The sequence below is a fragment of the Callospermophilus lateralis genome, chromosome 7, assembly GCF_048772815.1.
Source record: "Callospermophilus lateralis isolate mCalLat2 chromosome 7, mCalLat2.hap1, whole genome shotgun sequence".
In the NCBI taxonomy this organism is placed as follows: Eukaryota; Metazoa; Chordata; class Mammalia; order Rodentia; family Sciuridae; genus Callospermophilus; species Callospermophilus lateralis.
The window spans coordinates 124,975,941-124,997,423 of record NC_135311.1 but is presented as its reverse complement, the minus strand read 5'-3'; the positions used below and the strand labels follow the sequence as shown (position 1 = coordinate 124,997,423).

The 21,483-nt window shown below is 40.7% G+C and overlaps 1 protein-coding gene across 4 annotated transcripts in view; it reads left to right on the top strand.

Annotated features, from left to right (window-relative positions):
• Wdtc1 (WD and tetratricopeptide repeats 1) overlaps positions 1–21,483 on the top strand; it is a 176,328-nt gene that overhangs the window by 100,867 nt on the left and 53,978 nt on the right. Inside the window, exons 1-2 of one of the 4 annotated variants that reach the window (XM_076860969.2) lie at positions 11,995–12,324; positions 12,856–12,958. The exons of 1 other annotated variant lie outside the window; for it this stretch is intronic. The gene's annotated coding sequence lies outside the window, so the exon portion shown is untranslated. Of the gene's footprint in view, positions 1–11,992; positions 12,325–12,855; positions 12,959–21,483 lie in introns of those variants that run through there. 2 more of the 4 variants (XM_077109963.1, XM_076860970.2) reach the window with 2 other exon arrangements.

Below are 21,483 nucleotides of genomic sequence, written 5' to 3'. Positions count from 1 at the left end.
ATGGAGTTAACAAATTGTGGAGCTGGGACCTGGGACTTAAACCTAAATTTTCATTAGGCCAGTGTCTTAGTCTATTTTGTATTATAAAAGAATACCTGAGACTGGGTAATTTGTAAAGAAAAGAAATTTGTCATAGTTCCAGAAGCTGGAAGTCTGAGGTGGAGGGGCTATATCTGGTGAGGGTCTTTTTGCTAAGTCATCACTTGTTGGACGTCATCACATGATAAGAAGGGGCAGCAAGTAAACTCAGGTCTCTCTTTTTTTCCTTATAAAGCCATTAATTCCATCCTAGAGGTCCTCATTCATGACCCCATTAATCTTAACCATCTCCCACACGCCCACACCTCTAAGTATCATCAGTGTATGAATTTGGGAATTAAGTTCCTAACTGTGAACTTTAGGGGACACATTCAAACCGTAGCAGCCAATGATACCCTCCCACCACCACTACCTCTCCCCACCCCGCCTTTTGTACCAGGGATTGAACCCCAGAGACGCTTAACCACTGAGGCACATCCCTAGCCCTTTTTATATTTTATTTAGAGACAGAGTCATGCTGACTTGCTTAGGGGTTTGCTAAATTGCTGAGGCTGCTTTGAACTCTTGATTCTCTTGCCTCAGCCTCTGGAGCCACTGGGATTACCGGAGTGGGCCAGGCCTGCGGCCAATGATCTTTATACTTTTCCATCAGTTTATTCTAACAGCAAACCTTCCTATCTCTGCAGCATTCTGTGGTATAGAAACACTTCACCAATATTTTCCTACTTGATCCTTATAATAACCTTTTTTTTGGTTGGTGCTGGGCACTGAACCCAGAGCATGATAAGGATGCACTCAACCCATGGCCTCTTTACTTTCTGTAAAATGTTACACACTTGGAGAACTAGAGGCTCAAGGACTATTATGATCACTCCATTCACTTTCTTGACTAATATTAAGTACATGCCACTTTCTATTGAGGGTGGCTTTCCAATGCCCTAGCTTCCTTCCATGTTTCCCATCAGCTAGGCCTCAGAGCAGCAGTTTGCAGGTTGCAGATTTTTATCTGTTAGTGGATCATGAAATCGATTTAGTGAACTGTTACCAACATTTTAATTTTTTAAAATGAAACAGAAAACATCTGGTTCAACCCAAATAGTGAGCAGAGTACTGTCCTGTGAAAGTCTGATTCGATTACACGTCTGCACATGCAGATACAGGGTCATGATATAAAATGGTTTTCTTCCTATTAGGCCTTGTTGAAGAATTTAAAAGATATTAAGTAGCAGAGCATCTCAAACTTTTTAAAATTAAAGGGGGTCCTAGCACCCCCTTTAATTTTAGAAAAGAATATTGAAAATTCCTCCCCCCTAATTTTTTTTTTTAGGTTTTATCTATTGGTATTTTGCCATATTAGAAATTAAAACTAAGGGGACTGGGGATGTAGCTTAGTGGTAGCCTTGCATGTGTGAGACCCTGGATTCATTTCCATAAATAAATAAATAAAATTGACACAAAAAGAAATTAAATTACAGGAATATGCAAGCACATATGCAGTTAGTTAACAGAATGAATTACATGTCTTGAAGCCTCTGGAAAACCCTGTACCCTTGTGAAAGAATAACAGCAAAAAAGATAACTTTTTAAAGAATTTTTTATTTTTTAGTTGTAGATGGACACAACACCTTTATTTATATATTTTCATGTGGTGCTGAGGATTGAACCCAGTGCCTCACATATGCTAGCCAAGTGCTCTACGCTGAGCCACAACCCCAGCCCCTCAAAAGGTAACTTTTTACTTTATGTACTTAAAATAATATTTTGGTAATAATAGTTTGGTGCAAAATGCAGAGTGTACCCACTATCAGTGAATCTCTGATATTATTCTTAATATTAAGAATATTGGATGCTTTTGATTTTTTGTTTGTTTTTCTTTTGTGGTACTGGGGATTGAACCCAGGGGCACTCTACAACTAAGCTATATCGCCAGACCTTTTATTTTTTATTTTAAGACAGGATCTTGCTAAATTGCCCAGGCTTGCCTGAAATTTGTGGTTCTCCTGCCTCAGCCTCCCAAATTGCTGGGATTATAGGCATTGACCACTGTGTCCAGCTATTTTAATTTTTTTCTTTGGTGGACATTGTTTTGAATTTGCAGATTCCCTGAAAGGGTCTTGGGGACTGGTCTACAAGGTATCTTTGTTTAAATGTTTCTACCAAATTTCTATTTTACTGTTCCAGAAACAAACTCTTTCTCTTCCTTCCCAAACTATGGACCTTCGCAGGATTACCCATTGGTCATTGGCATTACCCTTCTCGAGAGGCCCAAGTTCAAAACTTGGGATTCTGTTTGAGCTTTGTATCCTTCAACCATCAGAGTCAGTGCCCCCAAATCTTATCACCTCTCTTTTCTCTTTCAAATGGACGAGGCCTGGAATTATTTGGAAGGTGGCCTAGTGCGATGATTAAGAGCATGGAGTAGTTACACAGATCTTACAACAAAACTTTAGGAAAGATCCTGATGCATGTGCTAAATTCCAAAGTACCAAAGGTACAAAACAAAAAGCAGATAAACCTCCTTCCTTCCCCTCTCCTATAGCCACTGTTCTTCACCTAAAGGTAGTGTCTATTTTTTTTTTTTTTTTTTTTGGCACTAGGGATTGAACCCAGGGGTATTTAACCACTGAGACAGGGTATCACTAAGTTGCTTAGGTCCTAAGCTAAATTGCTGAGACTGACCTCCTACTTATGATCCTCCTGCCTAAGCCTTCCAAGTCTCTGGGATTACAGGTGTGCACTACCATGCCTGTTGGTAGCTACTTTTTGAATGTAAGTTTTAAGTCTGTGATTTCATGCCATGCCTAAACTTCTGTTGAACTCTAGGCTCACTTTGAACCCCTCTCTGGCTCCCTTCCCCCAAAACAGAGTATATTGTTCTTTTGGGTGGGCAAACTACATAAACCTCTATGAAACACAACAAATTTATTGCTTTGACCATGGATGTATATATGTTTCTCACTATATTATGATTGCCTAGCACAGTGCCTGATATCTACCAAGTTTAGTGCACAATGCAGAGTGGGTATTCAGTGAATCTCTGAGGATTGAATGCATTTCCCTGACTAGGCATTTTCAGAGACTCTCTAGTGCCTATGGGGATGTAGTCTCAACTTCTCATCTGGGCTTTCCAATTCTTTCAATTAGGCCTCACCTCTCCTACCCAAACTGATCCCTTGGAAATTTTTTAGCCAAGATAGTCTCCTCATTAGTGCCTGTCAGCCAGAGGCTGCCCTTTTGCCAGGCCTTTCTTTTTGCTGCTGACCATCAGCTGAACTTCTGAAACCAACTATTACCATGATATCACATGCAATTTCCAAAGGGCAAGGTATTTATTTATGCATTATGTAAATAATTAATGTGTTGGTTTTTTTATGAGAAGTTGCCTTGTTTGGAAAGTTGCATGAAATCAATCCCAGTGCAGCATTGTTTATTAAAATAGCAAAAGACTGCTGAGTATAGTGATGCACACCTATAATCTCAGTAATTCTGTAGACTGAGGCAGGAGGATAATAAATTGTAGGCCAGTCTGGGCAATTTAGCAAGAACCTGTCTCAAAATTTTAAAGTAATAATAATAATAATAATGATGATGATGATGATGATGATGATGGCTGGGGATGTAGCTCAGTGGTAATGTCATAAAGAAAAAAGAAAAACAAAAACAAAAAACTGAAGCTGGGCATGCTGGCATATACCTATAATCCCAGTGGCCCAGGAGGCTGAGGCAGGAGAATCACAAGTTCAAAGCCAGCCTCAGCAACTTTAGCAAGGCGTTAAGTAATTTAGTGAGATCTGTCTCAAAATTAAAAAAAAAAAGCTGAGCTGGGAATACAAAATTCCCATATTCCCAATTTCCACTTCCCTCATAGTTTTCTGTGGGGGCTGGGGGAGATCCTCTGTGCACCCACACTGGGGATCCAAACTATGGTCTCATACATGCTAGACAAGCATTTTACCACTGAGTTACTCTCCACCTTGTTTCCCTATTACTAATATCTTGCATTAGTGTGGTGTATTTGTTACAATCAAACCAATACTAGCACATTATGATTAACTAAAGTCCATAGTTGTTATGGTTCACTAGGTTTTGTAGCAACATGGTTTTTTTATTGATCTGTTTGGTACTGAAGATTAAACCCAGGTGTACTTTACCACTGAGCTACATCTCCAACCCTTATTTTTTATTTTGAGACAGGGCCTAAATTGCCCAGGCTGGCCTTGAACTTGTGAAACTCCTGCATCAGCCTACAGAATCACTGGAATTTCAGGATTGTGCTACTGTGCCCAGCATCAATTTGGTTTTGACAAATGCATAATGTCATATAGCTGTCAGAGTCAGTGACCCCAAATCTTATCACCTCTCTTCACTCTTTCAAATGGACAAGGCCTGGAATTATTTGTAAGGTGGCCTAGTGCAATGATTAAGAGCATGGAGTAGTTACAAAGTAGTTACAATATCATATAATATGGTTTTACTGCCTAAAAATCCTTCTTATTGCCTCCTCCCTCTTTCCCCAAAACTCCTGACAACCACTGATCTTTTTACTGTCTTTATAATTTTGCTTTTTCCAAAAGTCATATAGTTAGAATCATACTATTATAACTTTTTCAGACTGGCTTCTTTCACAATGCAGTGTGCAGTTAAGTATCCTCCATATTTTTTGTGGACTGGTAGCTCATTTTATCATGAATAATATTCCATTGAAAGTTATACTAGTTTGTTTAATCCATTCACCTTTTTTAAAAATATTTATTTTTTAGTTGTAGTTGGACACAATATCTTTATTTTATTTATTTATTGCTATGTTTTACTGAGGATCAAACCCAGGGCCTTGCACGTGCTAGGCCAAAACCCCAGCCCTCCATTCACCTTTTGAAGAACATCTTGGTTACAAGTAGATTACCTGTTAAGCATTTTATAAATTTTTTTTCCAGTATGTGGTTGGTCTTCATTCTTTTAACCAAATCTTTGCAGAGAAGTTTTTAATTTTAATGAAGTCCAACTTATGATTTTTTACTTTTATGTGTGTGTTAAATTGTTTGCTTTTTCATAATTTTTTTTCAATTTTAAATTAACATGTATTTTAAATTGACACAGTAATTGTACAGTTTGGCTTTTAAATACACGAATAAAATGTACAATAGGCATATTTAAAAAAAACCTCAGACATATATTATTTCTTTTTGTTAGGCACATTAAAAATCTTATTTCCTATTTTAAAACATAAATTGTCAACCATAATCATTCTACGTATCTAATTCTTCTTATCCATTTGTACCTTTGTACCCATTAAACATCCTCTCTTCATTCCTTCCTCCCCCATACCCTTCCATTTTATTTTCATGGATCTAAAAACACATTAACTCAAGGTCACCTACATTTTCTCCTATAAAATCTTCTAGAAATTTTATAATTTGACATGTCACATTTAGGTCTATGATCTATTTTAAAAATTTTTTTTAGTTGTAGATGGATACATACCTTTATTTTATTTATTTTATGTGGTGCTAAGGATTGAACCCAGTGCCTCACATGTGCTAGGCAAGTACTGTACCACTGAGCCACAACTCCAGTCCCCTGTGATCCATTTTGAGTTAATTTTTATAAAAAGTTTGTCAGTGTCTCAATGTCTTAGTGTATTCAGTCTTCTATAATAAAATATACTATAGATTGAATAGTTTATAAAAACAGAAATTTGTCAGGTGTGGTGACACATACCTGTAATCCCAGCAACTAGGCAGGCAAGAGGATTGCAAGTTCAAGGACAGCCTCAGCAACTCAACTAAGCAACTTAGTGAGACCCTGTCTCAAAATAAAAAATAATAATAAAAAATAAAGAGCTGGGAATGTAGCCTAGTGACAAAGTGTCCCAGGGTTCAATATCCAGTACCAAAAAAAAAAAAAAAAAAAAAAACAAAACCCAACCAAAACAAACAAACAAACAAAAACCCCCAAAACAAAACAAAACAAAAAACAGAAATTTATTTTTCACAATACTGAAGGCTGAGAAGTACAAAGACCAGGTACTGGCAAGTTTAGAGTATGGTGACATCCCACTTCCTGGTTTTAGGCAGATGTCTTTTTTGCTTTGTCTCTACACGGTAAAAGGGACTGAACAAGCTCCTTGGGGTGACTTCCATCAGAGCACTAATTCCATTCAGGAGGGATCCACCCTCACAACCTAATCACCTCTCAAATGCCCCTATTTCCTAATGTCATAATTTGGAGAGTAGAATTTCAATATATGTGTGGGAGAGAGAGGGACATGAACACTCAGACCATCACCCTAAGTTTATTTTTTATATGGCTGTCCATTTGTTCCAGCCATCATTTGTTAAAAAATGAATATCCTGTCTGCATTGAATCACTTTTTCTACTTCGTCAAAGATCAGTTGACTATATTTGTGTGGGTCTACTTTTGAGTTCTGTATTTGGTTCCTTTGATCTATTTGGCAATTCTTTTACCCATACCTTTATTGATTATTATAACTTCATAATAAGTCTTGAAGTGGAGTAATGCCAGTCCTCAAATTCACTGGTGTTTTAAAATTGAATGTCATAATTTCAACATGCAAACATGCTGTGAGTCTCTACAATTAACTCTTGTCAAGTAGGTGGTGATGTATGGAATTCCCTATGGGTAGGGAATAAGAGGCTAAAGTACCTGCTCATTCAACAGGTAATGGTCCTGGTGTTTCAGTGCCTGGGCACAGTATCCTGCTCCCTGAGAAAGGAACCACACTCTGTCTATTGTCAGCAAGGTTAATGACTATTCCTCCTGTGTGTTAAAACATGGGAATGTGGCTCAAGGGTAAAGTGCTTGCCTCCTATGTATGAGGCACTGGGTTCAGTCCTCAGCACCACATAAAAATACATAAAGATACTATGTGTTCATCTACAACTAAATAAATATTTAAAAAACCCAAAAAACAACAATATGGGAATTCTACTTGTTCTGTCTGGAGTTTGATCAACAGATGTCATCTGCTCTGATTTTTGATTGGCACTACTAAAGAGTCTGACTATACAAAACTAGGCTTGGGTCTTGGATTTTGAATTCTGCCCCAAATTATCACTTTTAAATGTCCTGTAGCAGGTATTTCTGGTTGGTTAGTCCTGATCCTTACCTCAATTTCTTTACTTTTGCTTCCTCTTACAATATACAGGCTAGAAATGGCAAAAAATAATCACTTCCCTGACATTTCCAGACCTACCTAGTACATAGATAGCAAGATGTGCTTTGCTGGCAAGTGAGACATGAACAAATCTGTTGATGTCTTCTAGAGGGTTTTTACTTTTTTATTTTTTATAAAAAGCATTTACATTTTTTCTTTCTTTGTTCTTTCTGCCCTGATACATGGTACTGTAGCAGCAATGTTGTCACCATAGGGAAAACGAAAACTAAAGATTCTGGAGCAGGAAAAAGTAGAAATGAATTATGTAAACTGGGTGAACTAATTTCAGCAATCATCTACTTCAAGGTTTCTTGTGTGAGAAAACTTGATCTCATGTGTTTAAGCTACTAGTGATCATATTATTTATTACTTACTGCCGGGTGGGATGGTGAATGCCTGCAATCCCATTGACATGGCAGGCTGAGGCAGGAGAATCACAAGTTCCAGGCCAGCCTCAACAACTCTGCAAGATTCTGTCTCAAAATTAAAAAATAAAAGATCTGGGGATGCAACTTAGTGGTGAAGTGCCCCTGGGTTCAACCCCCAATACCAGAAGAATGCCTCTTTTGGAAATGCCCAGGAATCCCTGACATATTTTCTTGAATCCCCACTGTTAGCAATCTTTGCCTTTTTGGACTGGATTGAAAGACATTTAGCTTGGGAAAGAGAAAACTCAGTGGGGACAGAAGAGCTTTGTTATCTAAGTTTCAGAGCAAAAATTAACAACTACTTTTACAAATTCCCTACAAAACTGGCCCCAAACCCTTCATTAAATACACAAAACCTATGTTGCCATAGAGAACAGAGTTGGGACAAATGGAAATAAGAACTATATTATTAAAAGCTAATGGGCTGGGGCTGTACCTCAGTGGCAAAGTGCTTGCCTAGCTCGTGTGAGGCACTGGATTTGATCCTCAGCACCACATAAAAATAAATAAATAAAACAAAACAAAACAATTCTATAAAAAAAAGAATTCTAGGTGTGGTGGTGCAGGCCCATAATCCCAGCTGAGGCAGGAGGGTTACTAAATTCATGCAAGCCTGAGAAATTTAGTAATACCCTTAAAAAAAGAACTGGGGGTGTAACTTAGTAATGGAGTTCTTACCTAGCATGCTCAGACACTAGGTTCAATCCCCAATACCTCCCTTCCACCGCCCCCTTAAAAAATCCAATTACCTAGTGATCAGAATAGTTCAAACAGGAAAACATGTTGCTATGTGAGACAGAGAGCTTGTTTCTTCATAGGAATGAAGTGGGGTGGAGAAGCGGAGAAGGAAAACCAATAGGGACAATTTGACTCTGATTTAGACTCAAGTCTGGGGAGTAAGATGGGCTAATTCTTTGGTAGCCTAGCTAAGTAGGATTTTCAAGAAGGAAACGAATCAGTAGGTAAATGGGAGAAGGAGAATGATTCCAAGTGGAAGAAACAGCCCAACCATAAGTGTAATGTGCATAAGATAAGATGAGATACTCTCCAACGACCAGCAGGACTGGAGTGTAGAATCTGGACCCTTGACAATTTGGGGCTTTAGGCAAATCATCAAATTGTTCTATGCCATAGTCCCTTCCCAACTTGGTTAAATGAAGGGACTAACTGAAAACAATGAGTCTCATCCTTTACTCACAGTGATCTAGATTGTAACCCTAAAAGACTTTGCAAGCTGGGTATGGGGGTACATGCCTGTAATCCTAGCAGCTCGGGAGGCTGATAGAGGAGGATTGAGAGTTCAAAGCCAGCCTCAGCAATAGAGAACTGCTAAGCAACTCAGTGAGACTCTGTCTCTAAAAATACAAAATGGGCTGGGGATGTGGCTCAGTGGTTGAGTGCCCCTGAGTTCAATCCCCAGTAACAAAACAAACAAACAAAAAAATGATAAGGGATGTAGCTCAGAGGTAAATTGCCCCTGGATTCCATCCCCAGTACCAAACAAAATCTTTTCAACCAGAAGTTTTAAAAGAGGTTTTATTTCATTAATTGTTTAAACAATGAAATTATTTTTTTCTTTCTTTTTGTACTGGGATTGAACCCAGAGACATTTTACCACTGTGGTACATCCTAGCACCACCCCATACCACGATTTTTTTTTTTTTTTGAGACAGAGTCTCACTAAATTGCTTAAGACTTGGCTAAGTCTAAGTCACTGAGGCTGGCCTTGAACTTGCTATTCTTCTGTCTCAGCCTCCCAAATTGCTGGGATTACAGGCCTGCACTATGCCCAGCTTCAGCTGATGCTCTTAAAGGGAAAAAGGCAGCTATTTTCATTTGCTGCCATAAGCTTTTTGTTGTTGTTATTGTTGTTTTGTTTTGTGGCACTAGGGATTTGTTTATTTACTTATTTTATTTTGAGACAGGACCTCACCAATTTCCCAGGCAGGCCTTGAACTTTTGTAATCCTTCTGCCTCAGCCTCCTGAGTCGCTAGGATTGCAGGTGTACGTTACTGTGCCCAGCTTCCATATTTATTTAAATAAGGTTTGTCTGCTTCCAAAAACCAAATCAGGGAATATTGGAATAATTAAATATCTACCCAATATAATAATTGTTTCTAGAGTGTCCTGGACATGTGATTATATAGCCTCTACTAGCAGAAAGAGAAAACTCATACCCTCTCAAAGTAGTCCAGCTCTATTTGTTAGGAAGTTCTCTCTTCTCTTCAGTTAATCTGAATATACTAATAGCTTGGAGCCATGTCTGATTTTGAACTTAACTTTCTTTATTTTCTTTGCAGTGCTAGGGATCAAACTCAGGTCCCAGCACATGCTAGGCAAGTACCCTAACTACTGAGATATATCCCCAGCCCCTAACCACCTTTTGAGTCTCTTGTTTCTTCTGTGTAAAATGGGAATAAGAAGAATACTTAACTCATAAAGTGGTTGTGAAGGTCAAATGAGTTAGTATGTGTGAATGTATATGTGTACACACACGTGTATGTACACATATGTGTAGACATTCATAGAGGACATGACTGGGGGATGAGTGCACAAGTGAGTACCTCTCATAGAAAATAATCAATTGTAATTGCAGCTGATAGATGATAAAGTTTTCTTCTAGTTCCAAAGTCTATGATTCTTTCATAGTCAGTGGAACAGCTGTCATGGAAAGGTCAGGAGGAATGACCAAAACATTTTTAGGAAAAAGGCATGAAAAGCTTTATAAGCTGAATTTGCGAGGGTAGGTTTTTATTCTTCCAAATGGGGAGAAATTACCCTTCGGGAGCTCACAGACTATTATACATGAAAGCAGAATTGGGAAAAAAAAGCAATTCACAGAGTGATAAACATGGGACAAACACTGTGAGTGCTGATATGTATATCCAGTCTATCCTGAGTATAGGTGCTGCCTAGTCTTCACAGCAGGGACAGGAAATGTTTAAATATTCAGGTTCTTAGAGGCTAGTGGGCATAGTTCAGTGGTAGAGTGCTTTCCTAGCATGTGTGGCCCTGGGTTCTATCCTGAGCATTGCTCAGACTCTGGAGTTAAGTCGATATGGATTGGAATCTCAGCTTGCTTCCTTACAGGTTAGGTGACCTTAGGCAAATTGCCTTTAACCTCTTTATGCTTCAAGCTTCTTCTCTGCAAAACACAATTAGCAATAACATCTGAGGGACTATACACACATAATACAGTGAAAATACAAGCAATTTTTTAAATCTGAAAAGTACTATCCTATGGGTAAGTGACAAGTTATCCTTCTCAGAAGTTGACAATGTCTTCCTTTTCTGACTTGAGGCTCTGTGGTCTCTGCCTTGAGAAGTTAGGTGTAGCCAGCCCCATGGCACATGCTTATAATCTCAGCTACTGGGGAAGCTGAGACAAGAGGATGACAAGTTTAAGACTAGCCTCTGCAATTTAGTGAGATTCTCAGTGACTTAGTGAGACCTTGTCTCTAAAAAATGAAAATGGTTGGAAATGTAGCTTAGTGGTCAAGTGCTTCTGTATCCAATCCCCAGTACCACTTAAAAAGTTAGGCTTAGTGCCTCCCAAGTCACCTTGGTAACTTCCTTAGAGAGTGGGTCTGCATAAGATTGGAACTGCCTCTTCTGAGATGGGAACAGCAGTGACTCCACTAGTATCAGCTGCACCTTGTCTCTCCCATCAGTCTTAGGGTTCCCAGAGTTTGTGTGGCTGACTCCCCTTAAGGCTACTGAGTGCAGGAGCAATTCCCTTTTATCCTCTTCCTTCAGGCTAGGGAAACATGAGTGAAGAATGTGTTATTTCAGCAGCCCACCTCTCTCCCCTCAGAGGGAAGTAGTAGCCTGAGGCTTGGCTTGGGGGCGGGGCGGGGGCCTGGGCCCTAGCAGGAGGGGTCCAGCAATTCAGGGGCTCAGAAGTCTTGAAGAGCTCTTAACGGGTGTGTTGTTCCTTGGGGGGTAATGGGCGAGTGTGTGTGTGAGGGTCCCGAAAGCAGCGTGAAGAAGCATTTTTCATTGTGGTGGGAAGGGAGGTGCGTCCAGGTAACTAATGGCAACCGGGCGGGGCGAGCCCGCTCAGCCTGGGCTCCTTGGCGCGAAAAACTACGACTCCCAGGATGCCCCAGGGCTTAACCCGCTTTCCCGCCCGCCCACTGGCTGCCGGTCCCGTGAGCAGCAAAGCGGATTGGCCGCGGCGGAGCGGGGCTCCCCCACTAGCAGGTTAGTAGGCGCCGCCGGCAGCAGACGTTGACCGGGCGCGGGGGGGAGCTGGGGCCCCAGCTGGCCATTCTGGAAACTGTCGGGCGCCCTTTCCGTAGCGTAGCCACCGGCTGCGAGGAGCTGGGCGGGCGCGGAGACTGCGTGGCGCAGGCGCAGTGCTGGGCTTCTCCTGGGTCCCCAGACAGCTGGAGGAGATAAACAGAGCAGGAGGAGGGAGGGGAGTGCGTGTGTGAGAGCGCGCGAGGGAGTGTGAGTGTGTGAGCGCGGGTGTGAGGCGGTGCGCAGGGGCGGGCGGAGGCGCTGTCCGGCCCCGGCCAGGCGCCGGGCGGGGAGCATGGGAAGAGGCTAGAGCTGCCCGGGCCCCCCAGCCCCCTTCCCGGGATCCGCGCCCCCACTCCCGGGAGAGGGGCCGGGCCCCCCGGACGGACATGGGCTCCTGAAGTTGCGCCGCTGCTGGTCCGAGGAAAAGACCTGACAGGTACGAGTCGCCGCCGCCCCCAGCCCTCCGCGGGCGTCGAGGCGGGCACCGGCTCCCGCAGCCCCAGAGCACGGGCCGCCGGCTCTGGGCTGGCTCCAACCCTGCCGGCCTGGGGGCCTGAGCCCGCCCGCCTCTGAGCCCCAGGATGTCCCGAGAGGGGACAGGCCTCGTTGGGGCGGCGGGCAGAATGGGCCGGGAGTGGAGTGGAGACGGAGTGCTAGACGGGAGAAGGCTGTGGGTGTCCCGGGAGGCTCTGCTGGGGGAGAGGTGGAAGTCGTCCCATCACGGGACTTTTTTGCGGAGTTTTTGACATCTGATCTGGCACCGGTCTCAGGAAGAAGGGGGCAGGTGGAAGTCACAGGAGAGCAATGACCTGACCTGCTCTCTTGTTCGTGTTTCTCTCTCTCTCTCTCTCTCTCTCTCTCTCCCCCCCCCTCTCTCCCCCTCTCTCCCCCCTCTCTCCCCCCCCGCCCTCTCCCCATCTCCCCCTCCCCCGAGTGTGTGTGTGTGTGTGTGTGTGTGTGTGTGTAGGCTTCTGGCAGCCGCAGATGACTTCAGTGGCCCGTCCTGACTCCAAACTGAACTTTGTCAAGGTGTTTCCACCAGTCGCCCGGTACAAAGGATCTCTACTTGGGTATGGGCCATTCAGTACCCATTTCAAAGGGTAAATAGGAAGTGAGGAGATAGAAGAGACTTCGAACCAGCAGGATCCATTCTTTCTGAATACTGCAGTGGGACACCCCCTTGCCAGGCGGATTGGATTTGCTTCATGCCCTCTGGCTTACTCTCCCCTGCCAGGGTTTCTAGAGAAGAAGTATGGGAGCTTATGACTTATGTTTGATAGCCTAATATGACTGTTTTCCCTAAAGTTTTTTTCGGATTTTCTTTAACTTCCTGAAATAGTGATAAAGCGGCTTTAAAGTTTTCTTCTCAAGTTTGAGAGTTTAGGAACCTGATCCAGTCCCCACTTTTTCCAAGGATGGGATGGATAATCAGGGCAAAGTGGCAGTTGAGTGTTCCTTTTTAAAATAAGCCTGAAACAGTTTTGAGGGGAAAACTATTTTGAGGACATCTTCTGATTCAAAGAGGTTATACCTGTGCCCATACCTGTGCTCCACCTAAGGCACAGGTATGCCCAGTGGTCTGCATTAAGCTTTTTTTGTACTTTAGAACCTTGGGTGGTTAGTTTCTGCTCACCATGGTGAAGGAACTACTTAAGGCTATTTCTGGTTGAGTTCTGACTTTTCTTCTTGTATCTTGTGTAATTCTTGTATCTTTTGAGGGATAGAATTGAATCTTTTTTGGGGGGTGTACTGGGGATTGAACTCAGGGGCATTCAGCCACTGAGTCACATCCCCAGACCTATTTTGTATTTTATTTAGAGACAGGGTCTCACTGAGTTACTTAGCACATCACTGTTGCTGAAACTGACTTTGAACTCACGATCCTCTTGCCTCAGCCACCCCCCACCCACCCAGCCACTGGGATTACAGGCATGCTGCACATCGCCCAGCTAGAATTGAATCTTTTTTTTTTTTTTTTTAAGAGAGAGAGAATTTTTTAATGTTTATTTTTTAGTTTCCGTCGGACACAGCATCTTTATTTGTATGTGGTGCTGAGGATCGAACCCAGGGGAACCGCACGCATGCCAGGCGAGCGCGCTACCGCTTGAGCCACATCCCCAGCCCCAGAATTGAATCTTTACTGTTGAGTGTAATACCCAGATCCTCTAAAACAGACCAAGGAATAACAGGGCTGAGACTAACAATTGATTTCTTTGTTGTAGATTGTCGTATTTCATTTGCAGGCCTAGAAAAAATCTTTTCTGTCAGTTTGTGACCACACTGTTTTGAAGTCTGGGATCCTTTTCCTTTTGACCTATTGGGGAATACACTTATGCTCAAGTCACATCTCAACTTGTAGAGACAGTGCTTTTGAATCAACTCTGCAGAATAATTTAGCAACAATCCATATTTCTGCCTGGAACTTCTTTCCTGGTGGTCACTTAGGGAGAGAGAATATGTGTAATGCTTATGATGATAGTGTTAACTATTATTTGCCAGTTTTGAATTGTCACACAGGTGGTAATTTTTCTATCTGGAAGGAATTCAGTATTGAGTCATTCATCAAGCATCCTCTGTACAGTGTTTTCACACACCTGGACTTCAGGATGTAGAAAAACACAACTGAAGATATTAAAGCCCATTTGCAAATATCTGTGGATCTTGAGGAGCCAATTTCTGAGGAAGACTCAGACTGTGCCTCATTCTTACTTAACTTTTATTTTTCTTCTCTCCTTTTAAATTAGGGCATATGGCCCACACATGCAGTTCTGGGTCTTAGATATAAGTCATAGACAGCATGTAAGATAGTAATACCTGCCTTTTCTGGTTTAACAATTACAGGGTGCAGTGGAGAATATCTGTAATCCCAGCAACTGAGGAGGCTGAGGCAGAAGATTGAAAATTCAAGACTAGCCTCAGCAACTTAGAAAGACTTGTCTCAAAATAAAAAATAAATAAATAAATAAGAAGGATCAGGAATATAGCTTAGTGGTATAGTGTCTCTGGGTTCATTCCCCAGTGCAAAAACAAAAACGATAACAGCAGAAAATTTGTCCTGTTTCCTTTCTTCTTTCATTCTCATCTTTCTAGATTCTTCGATACATCTTTGGGCTGCCATTTAAGGTTGCTGGAGCTATAGAATGCTTGGATCATGCTTTCTTCTTTTTTTTCATGCCTTCAAAAACCCAGGTCCTGAAGTTGCCATTAGAAACCAGTCCCATTTTATAGTTAATTCTGGCTAATTTACTTTGAGAGATATTTACCAGTTGGCATATGTCTTAAAAAGTGACTGACATTTATTGAGGGTCTGGTGTATGTTGGGCTTGGTACTAGGTAGTGTTCTTACTTTATTTAACAGTCATGATTGTATTGTGAAATCAGAATAATTTTCTTCATTATATATAGGAAGAAACAGATTCAGAGAAGTTAAGAAACTTGCTTAATATCCCACAGCTAGTAAGAGGAAGGATTGGAATTCAAACCCAGGTCTGTCTGCTTTGTGATATTGAGTTGCCTCTTGGGACTATGACATGTGATAAGGGGCTGAAAAGACCAAGGTTGAGAGAGCCTGGGAAACATGATACCAGCCTGAAAATGCCTGAAGAATTGTCATGGAGAGAGGGAACTGGGCTTTCTCTATATGATTCTAGATGGCAGCACTAGGATTAAAGGAGAGAAAGTCCAAGAGGGTAGTCTTTGATTTGATAGAAAATTTGACTTACTTTTTTTCTTATGGTTCTGGGGCTCAAATCCTGGGCCTTGTACATACTAGGCAAGCCCTCTGCCTCTGATTATATTCCAAGCCCTTTTGTTTTGATATGGGTTTCACTAAGTTCCCTATGCTAACCTTGAACTTGTGATACTGGTGCCTCAGTCTCTGGATTAGCTGGGATTACAAGCATGCACCACCATGCCTGGCCACCATAGTTTTAACACATTTCAGTCACCTCAAAAAGAAACTTCATACAGCAATGAGTTACCACTTCATATTCAGTAGTATAGTTATAATTGAAAATACCTAAGCGAGTCACCTAGCAAAGAATTTGGCTTTTTAAAAACAAGATGGACTACCTTCTGAGGGAGTGAGTCACCCATCATTGGATGTTTTCAAGCAGATTGTTTGCTGCATTTTTCACAGCTGTGATAGAAGGGTCCATACTCAGGTAGAAAATTGAACTAAGTGATCTTTCAGTATTTTAAATAGTGTGATTCTATGAAAATGATATCAAACTCCCTGTCTTTTTTTTTAAAATTTTTTAGTTGTAGTTAGACACAATACCTTTATTTTATTATTTTTATGTGGTGGTGAGGATCGAACCCAGCGCCTCGCACATGCTACATGAGCGCTCTACCACTAAGCCACAACCCCAGCCCCACTCCCTATCTTTTTTATTATAAAAACTGACATGTATTCATTATCTGCTATATACTGGGCACTTGCTAGACACTTTTTTTACAATATCTCACTTAAACCTCAGAAATCTTCTGTAAGGTAGAAATAATCATTATCTCCAAATGAAGAAACTTAAGACTATAGAAAGTAAAGAAATATGCTGGAGGTTACATAGCTAGTGATGATAGGGATACTGTTTGCACCCATGTTTGTTCCTTGTTAGCTTGGTGACCTAGGCTAAGTCACAGGTCATCTTTAAGCTAGTTTTCTCATTTGTAAAGTGAGGCTTATGATGGTACCTATGTTATAGTGAGCTTATGAGGACTGAATAATATAATATGTGCTTTTTACTGGACCTCACTGATTGCCCTCAAGAGCCAGGGCTTGGGGATAAAGGAGTACCACTTTATTGGCTTCCTCAGGGTGAATTTGGGCCTGAGTGAACCCCTCAGAGTTCTGGGTCTCATTCTTTGTACTATTAGTAATAGCTGCAGACTCTTTAAAGGGCTTTGTGACAATAGTGACTAATACTAAAAACTTGAAGCCTGAATAAGGGGAGGAAGTAGCCAACAGGTCAGAATATAGGAGGCAGCTTCAGGCCCAGTGCAAAGCAAATTCTCAGCCACTTTCACAGAGCCAGATTCAGGGGTCACTGTTTACATTTTTATATTTAATATCTTCTTTTACAACAAACAAGGTCAGAAACACTAGAGCTGTGCCAGAGCTGGATGCCAAGAATATTGAACCTTAATCCTCCTTGTAGCCATCTGGGGCGGTATTAACCCCATTTTCTTGGGGATGGGGTTGTGGGGGGCGGGGGAAGCAGGATAAGACCTTGCCCAGGGAGCTATCCAGGGCTTTGAAGGGCAGAACCTTTGTAAGGTTTTATCTTTTTTTAATGAACCCATTTTCTATTTTCAGGAAAAATAAAAGTGCTTATTTCTGAATCTTTAGGGAACCTTTCTCAGAGTTTGAGCCAGGTAGCCCTTTTTGGGCACCTTTTTCAGTTGAGGCCTGAGTGTTTGGGGGCTGCTGTCGTACTGGTTCCCTCTTGAGTGACACATCTGGATGTAGCACAGATGTAACTGAGTTAGAAAGGAAGCATTTCCAAATTGATTGGCTTATTTTTGTTTGATCTTTCTGCTAAGTAGAGTTAGAGGGTGAAACTTCAGCGACTTCCCTCCAAGAGGTAGTACTTTGATTGGGGCAGGATTTGAAAAGATGCAAATTAAAGGTAAAGCCAAGATTAGATGCTCTTCGTTAAATATGGAGAGAGGACAGCATTATCAAAATATGTTTCTTTTTCTCTTTCTGTTCCCTTCTATCTTATGATAATTGTGGGCTTAGGAGAAGGCAGGTAAACTATGATCACTGAAAAGCAAAGTTCTGAAAACATACAAAAAAAAAAAATGTTCACAACTCAAATGGGACTATAAAGTCCATTCAGGCAGAGGAGGTATCAAAGTGAGTTCTCATTTAATCTCCCAAGAAAGTAAAGAATTTCTTAGGATTGACTTCCTTAGAGAAAGCTTCAGTCAACCCCAAGTGGGATCATTTGAGTCAGGAGCCTCAAATGTGGTAAGGAACATTTCCAAAGGTGCTTCACTGATGAGACTTCCTACCAGCCACACCTTTTCTAGGAACTCTCCTTGTGCTAGCTTAGTCCATGTCCCTGAAGTGGCATTCTAAAGTTGTGTTTGAGACCAGAAGAGTGAGGGTTTTGTTTTGTTTGTTTGTTTGTTTGGGTTTTGGTGCTGGGAATGAACCCAGGGCTTTGCACATGCTAAGCAGGTGTTCTACCACTAAGCTAAATCCCCAGCCAGGGCAATTTTGACTTGGATGTAGTTCAATTAGAGATAGTAATAATAATTATTTTTTGGTTGTCAATGGCCTGGACTCTGGGGTCAGAATATCTAGATTGACTCTGTTTAATAACTATGTAACTTTGGTAAGTTAATTTTCTGTGCTTGAGATCCTGCATCTGTAAAGTGAGGATAATAATAGCACCTGTCTCATAGGGCTGTTATGAGGAATCTGTGAGATAGATAGCACTTGTAAAACATTTAGAATGTTCAATAAGTATCATTTACCAGCCTTGGTATCAGGCATTTTACACATGTGCTCTTCCATTTCTTAATACCCTGCAAAGGTGGGTATTATTAATTTAGGAAACTGAGGTTTAGAAATGTTAAGTCATAGGGCTGGGGTTGTGGTTCAGCGGTAGAGCTCTCGCCTAGCACGTGTGAGGCCCTGGGTTCAATCCTCAGCACCACATAAAAATAAATAAACAAAATAAAGGTATTGTGTCCAACTAAAAAATAAATATTAAAAAAAAAGAAATGTTAAGTCACACAGAAAATAGTGGCAGAGCTGGAATTTGAACCTTAGATCTGTTATATTCCACAACTCAATTCTTATTATGCTACTTCTAGTGACCTTTATGAATTGAAAATACAGCTTGGTCTTCACTTTGTTGCATTTTTTTTTCTGTAGGATTGCTCCACTAGGAAAACCACCACAAATAGAGTTAAAGAAAACTTGAGCATGTCTTTTGCATAATTGAGAATGTCGAAGGGGAGTCTAGTTGTCACCCTGGCTGGAGGCAACATGTCCAGAGGAAAATAATACAGATGATTTAAATTCTCTCTTCTATTTGCTGCTAAATAGTAATATCTCCTTGGAATCATAGGAGAGGGTTATTGGAAGGAGTTTTGTAGCTCATATCTGAGTCAGCCTTGCATTTTACAGATGGAAAAAGAGACAGAGAATGAAATGCCTCACTAAGGGTCATACAGCCAGTTAAAAGCAGAGGCTGGCTTGGAGCACAAGACCCCAGATCCCAGTCCAGTGCTTCTTCCTCAGTATCATGTAATGTTGTGCTTCAGTTATCCCTTGTTAAGTGGGGATAATAATAGCTTTATGGATTCCTCACAGGATAGTTCTGAAGCAATTTAAAAGTATGAACAAGAGCACTTTGATAGGAATAAAATATTATAATGTATGCAAGGTAGTCATGTTGTTATTCATTAAGAAACAGTTCAGTAATCATTATTAGTACCTTCTAAATTCATCACTCCTGGGAGACCTAGGAGGATTAATAGATGAATGAGATGAAGAGCTGGCCCTCAGGATGCTTTGTTTTTTAAGGAACAAAAGCCACATACTCCTCCCGTTCAAGGTAGGATACAGACAGGAGGAAAGGATAAGAAGTAAATTTTCTTTTTATATGTAAGTTGTGGTTTTTGAGGTAGAGAAAAGGAAAAAAGATCTGGGGCTTTTCTTAATAATTGATATATAATTCACATACCATAAAAAAGTATACAATTAGCTGTTTTTAGTAGTCGCAAAGTTCGCAACCCTCATCACTATCTCATTTTAGAACACTTCCATCACTCAAAGAAAGAAGCACGTATTTTTTTTCCTCTACATTTTTTATTGGTGCGTTATAGTTGTACATATGGTGGGGTTTGTTGTTGCTCATTAGTACATGCACACAGTATCACAGTTATAATTTGACCAGTATCCCTCCCCAGCACTCTTCTATTTCTCTTCTCCTACCTTCTGATCGCCTTCCTCCATTCTACTGGTTTCTCTTTCCTTTTCATTTGTTCACCCCCCACCTTTCTTTCCCTTTTTCCTCTCTAGCTTCCACATGTGAGAGAAAACATGTCTCTTGACCTTCTGAGTTTGGCTTATTTCTCTTAACATAATGGTCTCAAGTTCCATCCATTTTCCTGTGAATGATAATTTCATTTTTCTTTGTGGCTAAATAAAACTCCATTGTGTATATATACTACATTTTATTTATCCATTCATCTGCTGATGGATATCTAGGCTGGTTCCATAGTTTGGCTATTGTGAATTGTGCTGCTATAAACATGGGTATGCATGTATTGCTATGGTATGCTGACTTTAATTCTTTAGGATGATTACCAAGGAGTGGTATAGCTGAGTCATATCATTGTTTCATACCTAGTATTTTAAGGAACTTTTATACTAATTTCAATAATTTACAATCCCACTAACAGTGTAAAACTGTTCCTTTTTCCCCACATCCTCTCCAACATTTATTATTCATCATATTCTTGATGATGCCATTCTGACTGGTGTGAGACGAAATATCAGTGTAGTTTTGATTTTTCATTTCCCTAATTGCTAATGATGTTGAACATTTTTTCATATATTTGAGAAATACATACTTTTAAGATATTACCACCTGTCCACCGGTCATCCCCATCTCCTCTTTTAGCCTTAAACAACCACTAATTTACTTTCTGTCTCTATAGGTTTTCCCGTTCTTGAAATTTTATATAAGAAATCATATAGTACATTGCTTTAATCATCCTAAAAATAAACAAATCACTTATGTATTTATTTTTTTACTAATTTTTTAACACATTGTCTTTTGTGACTGACTTCTTACACTTAGAATGTTTCCAGTTATCCATATTGTAGTATAAACCAGTATGTCATTCTTTTTATGTAAATAATATTCCATTATTTGACTATACGACATTGTATTTATCCATTCATAAGTTAATGGGCATTTGGGTTGTTTCTACTTTGGGACTATTATAAATAACATTACTGTGAACATTCCTGTATAAATTTTTATATGGCTATTTGTTTTCAGTTCTCTTGGATATATACCTAGGATTGGGATTTCTAGGTCATGTGTTAATTCTATGTTTAACCATTTGAGGTGGGCTTTTCCTTTTTTTTTTTTTTTTTTAATGTGCTGGGAATGGGGGCTGGGGATGTGGCTCAAGCGGTAGCACGCTCGCCTGGCATGCGTGCGGCCGGGTTCGATCCTCAGCACCACATACAAACAAAGATGTTGTGTCCGCCGATAACTAAAAAATAAATATTAAAAAATTCTTTCTCTCTCTCTCTCCCTCTCTCACTCTCTCTTAAAAAAAAAATGTGCTGGGAATGGAACCCAGGGCTTTGCACATGCTAGGCACATATTCTGCCATTAAACCACATCCTCAGCCTGAGGTGTGCTTTTTTATTTTATTTTATTTTTTTGATACTTTGGATATAACCCCCAAGGGTGCTTAACCACTGAGCCACATTCCCAGACCTTATTATTTTCTTTTTTATTTAGAGACAGGGTCTCACTAAGTTGCTTAGGACCTAGCTAAGTTGCCCAGGCTGGCCTCAAACTTGCCATCCTCCGCCTCACCCTCCTGAGTTACTGGG